This window comes from Suncus etruscus, chromosome 1, assembly GCF_024139225.1.
Source record: "Suncus etruscus isolate mSunEtr1 chromosome 1, mSunEtr1.pri.cur, whole genome shotgun sequence".
In the NCBI taxonomy this organism is placed as follows: domain Eukaryota; kingdom Metazoa; phylum Chordata; class Mammalia; order Eulipotyphla; family Soricidae; genus Suncus; species Suncus etruscus.
This window is the reverse complement of record NC_064848.1, coordinates 100818452-100823326: the sequence shown is the minus strand read 5'-3', so window position 1 is coordinate 100823326 and position 4875 is coordinate 100818452. Positions and strand designations below refer to the sequence as shown.

General features: G+C 32.6%; 1 pseudogene; it reads right to left on the bottom strand.

The window, feature by feature from the left end:
- Positions 1–1842: 1842 nt before the first annotated feature.
- On the bottom strand, positions 1843–1935 carry LOC126032729 (uncharacterized; annotated as a pseudogene).
- Between the last annotated feature and the right edge of the window lie 2940 nt (positions 1936–4875).

The window sequence follows — 4875 nt, the reverse complement described above, 5'->3', positions numbered from 1 at the left end:
CAGCTAAGGGTAATAAGACTGGGGCTTCTAATGCTTCTTCAAAATTTGCAAACAAATAGTAGCAGTCATCCTTCCTCCATTCTAAGGTGTGATCATTCATGCTTCCTAGTATAATGAGTCTGAACATAGGAATCCATATATAATCACCCCAAGTGAATCAGGTGAACATTGAAGAGATTTATGGGAAAGAGATTAGTGTGTTAGAGAAATGCTTACTATTATATTCAACCTATTGTCAGGATTGCTAGATATGGCAAAAAAGTAACAATTCTGTGTTCCAGTTTGCACAAAGGTCTTTTAGTCCTGCTCATCATTTTCCTAGCAGTTAAATCAAATCGTGGCTTCTATGGACAATGGCACTCAGAGATTACTCCTGACTCAGCATTCAAAAAATCAGTCTGCAGGCTCTGGGGACTATATGGGATGCTGGGGATTGTAGCAGCATGCAATGCAAATGCCCAACTTACTGTGCTAATGTTCTATCCTCCAAGTGCACTAAAAATTCAAAGATAATATTTCAAAACAACACTTGTAACTTAGTTGTGGGCCTTTCTTTCATGTCTATATGGCTAAGGCCTACATTGCATCTTTTAAGCAACTTACTGTTGTCCTACAATAGAGAGAAAACATTTGAAGCTTGTACTGAGTCATTACTTTTTCCAGTGAGTTTGCATCATTTAGTTTCTGTGTTTTAAAGACAAATATTGGTACAGGTTTTCTTTCTTCTTTGATATACATGCAGTCTTCAGAATAACGTACCCCTTTGGTTTGAATCTAAGTATTTATTCTCAGAATGTATTATATCCTTCCTAGGAAGAATAAAATCTGAGGGAGTAGTCGTTGACATTTTGGGGGGATTTTAAAAGGTAAACAGCTGTCTAAAATTGTCTAAGATTTCTAGAGAAACATTTCTGCATTAAATGAGGATTTATCAGCAGTAGAGTGAAACATCAGTAGAGTGAAAACGTCAACCGAGTGGAAAACTGTATATTTTCCTGGAAACTAGAATTAATGAGATCCACACAGTTACGTTCTTAAAGACATTTGTGACCCAATCCCACTTTCAATACTAATAATATTTATGGCACTGGATAAGATGCTCTGGCAAGGTAACTTTCAATAACTAAAAGTAAAAATATCTGTATAGGTGGGATCTGGTTTTATTTTATTCCTTGAGTTTTACTTGATGTGATTTTTGTGTTAAGTTGGTTTGGTTAATGTATACTAATACACTTGATCAAACATTATTTTGGGAATGTTAGTGTGGGTTTTACTTATTTTTGATGATATTAACATTTAAATAGACCAAGTAAAGCTGATAGCTTATCTAATCTGTTGATGTCCTAAATAGGACAAAATAGGACACTCTTCTTTTAGAAGATAGTTCCTCCTGCATGACTGTTTTGAGCTGAAACATTATCTATTTCCCTGTCTTTGAAGTGAAATGTTGGTTATCCTTGAGTCTTAAGCCTGTAGTTAGTGGACTAGAACTCTTCCATCAATTCTCCTGGGTTTCCAGTTTGCTGACTTCAGATCAGGGACTTGTCAGCTTGTGCAATTGAATAAGCCAATTCCTGATAGTAGATCTCTTTATATATGGTCAATTTCTCTGGAGAACTCTCCCTAATACAGGTGCTGTGATTTTTTTAATAGATATTTTAGAAAATAAGACAAGATTTTTGCTGGCACCCTGGGCACACTTGTATAGGTTGCTTTTGTGTTTGTTTTTCAGAAGGAATATAATTTCATTATAAGAAAATTATTAACAAAAATATTGTTTTTTGAGATTTTCTGCATACCAAGTGTTTCTAATTTCATTGGACCACTTTTTTTTCTTTTTTTTTTTGTCCCCCCATTCACAAGCATTTACTGTATCTCCTCTTTCTATACAGTCAGTGTAAAGAACACACAACCTGTGGTAAGCATTGGGAGGCCTCATTGGACCACTTTTCAACATAAGTTAAATGCAGTGACAATGAAAGACCATATTTAAAATCAACTCTGGAAAAATATTAGAGATCAAATATATTATATTGATCTATAATATAGTGTATCAAGAATATTAAATATCAAATAAACATATTATAGGACATATATTTATAATTTAAATAATAATGTATATTCTTTGAATATATGATATAGTATATCATATAAATTATACATTAGCTAAATAAAGTAATATCAAGTATTATATGTAGCATTAAAGATTATCTAGTTAAATATTAGCTATAGTGATACTAGATATAACATTCATATCATTATTATATATTCCATTAATGTAAAATATAACCTTTGTTATTGTATACTCATATTATATGCTAATATGGTATTTTACTTAATTCTTAATGAAGTATCTTATAACATTGTATAGGTTTCAGATACTTATTTAAATCAGTTCTCCTTCTTTGCTCTTCCCTTTTGATAGTTTCTAACTGCTTTTTTTAAGACTAAACTTCTATTATTGTTATTTTTTAGCTTACATGTTTAGTCTCAGTACTACATATGTAGGGAATATTGCCATTTTAATGATGTTAATCCTCCCGATTCATAAACAGAGAATATATTTCCATTTCCATGCATACTATTTTATTTCTTAAAGTAGTGTTTTATAGTTTTATTTGTATAGATAGTTCATCTCTAGTTGATTCCAAAGTACTTTATCTTCTGAGGTACAATTGTGAATGTGGCTATTTTTTAAGCACGTTTATTTATTCATTTATTTAGATTTTGGGACCACACCTCGCAGTTCTCAGGGTATACTCCTGACTTGTGCTCAGAAATTGCTCCTGGTAGGCTCCAAGAACTATCTAGGATGCCTGGAAATCAAACCCAGGTCTGTCCGAAATTGGCTACATGGAAGGCAAATGCCTTACCTGCTGTGCTATTGTACAGCCCCAGAATGTGGTTATTTTTTTTAAATATCTCTTTCTTCTCTTTCATTATTTATGTACAGAAAAGCCATGGATTCTTGTGCATTAATTTTATAGTTTGTTAATTTAGTAAACAAATCTATTGTTTGTAAAAGTTTTTTGTAGAGTCTTTAGAATTTTCTCAAATAGAACCATGTTATTTCCAAAAAATAGAGCCTGAATTCTTCCTTTTATATCTAGATCCCCATGACATATTTTTCTAGCTTAATTGCTATGGTAAGTATTTTCTGTGATTCATTGACTAGAAATGGAGAGAGTGAACAACTTTGTCTTGTGCCAGATCTTAGAGGAAAGATTTTTTCATTTTCCCATTGAATATGTGTATTGTGGGCTTGTGTAAAATGGCTTTGATTATATTGGTGAAAGTTCCTTCAATTTCCATCTTGTTGAGAGCTTTAAACATGAATGGGTACTGGACCTTGTAAATGCTTTCTCTGCTTCTATTGATAAGATCATATGATTTTAATTTTTCTTTTATTTATATCATATAGAGTGTTGATTGAGCTGTGTATGCTAAACTATCTTTGTATCCCTGGGATGAATTCCTCTTGGTATTGGTAAAAGTTATTTTTTAAGAATTGTTCGATTCTATTTGCTAGTATGTCATTGAGGATTTTTGTATCTGTGTTCATCAAGGATATTGGCTAGTAATTCACTTCTTTTGTGTTGTCTTTTGATTTTGGTATCACACATTAGATTCATAGGTAGGGTATATTTTTGTTTCTTCAATTTCCTGAAAAGGATTGAAAATAATTGGCACTAGGTTTTCTTGAAAGCCAGAAATAATTCAAAATTGAATACACCTGACCTAGAATTTTATTTTGGGGGAGACATTTGGTGACCATTTTAATTTCCTCAGTGATATGCTAGTTCAGGTATTCCAAGTCATCTTGTTTAAGCCTTGAGAAGTAATAAGAGTCCAAGAATTTGTTCATTTATTTTAGATTATCTTGTTTCATGGCATAAAGATTCTCAATAGTCTTTGATTATTCTTTGAATTTCTGTAGTGTCAGTTGTGATATCTCCCCTTTCATTTCTGATACTTTTAATTAGGTTTTGCTCTCTCTTGATTTGTGAGTCTTGTCATAGGTTTATTGATTTTGTTTATTTTTTAATGAACCAGCTCTATTTTTCATTGATCTTTTGAATTGTTTCTGCGTTTCCAGCTAATTAATTTTTCTTTAAGTTTTATTATTTCCATCCTCCTGCCTGCTTTGCTTATTGGTCATTGAAATAAAATTTTCAATTTCTTAAGATATCCAGGGCAGTATCATTTTTATTAATATCTTTATTTAAACACCTTGATTACAAATATTATTGTAGTTAGGTTTCAGTCTAGTAAAGAGCACCCCCTTCACCAGTGCAACATTTCCATCACCTATGTCCCAAATGTCCCTCCTCCCCACCCTACCCCAGCCTGTAATCTAGACAGGCTTTCTACTTCCCTCATTCATTCACATTGTTATAATAGTTCTCAGTGTAGTTATTTCTCTAACTACACTCACCACTATTTGTGATGAGTTTCACCTTCCAGCCCTCCTCTCTTTTGTCTCTGAGAATTATTGCAAAATTGTCTTTTATTTTTCTTAAAACCCAGAAATGAGTGAGACTATTCTGCATCTATCTCTCTCCCTCTAGCTTATTTTGCTCTGCGTAATAGATTGCATGTACATCCATGTATAGAAAAAAATTTCTCTCCTGACGACTGCATAATATTCCATTTCTTTAGTCATTTATCTGTTGAAGGGCTTCTTTGTTGTTTCCAGAATCTAGCTATTATAAATAGTGCTGCAATGAATATAGGTGTGAGGAAGAAATTTTGCATTGTATTTTTGTGTTCTTAGGGTATATCCCTAGGATTGGTATATCTGGATCGTATGCAAGCTCAGTTTCCAGTTATTGTGGGAATCTCCTTATCGCTTTCCATAAATGTTGAACTAGACAG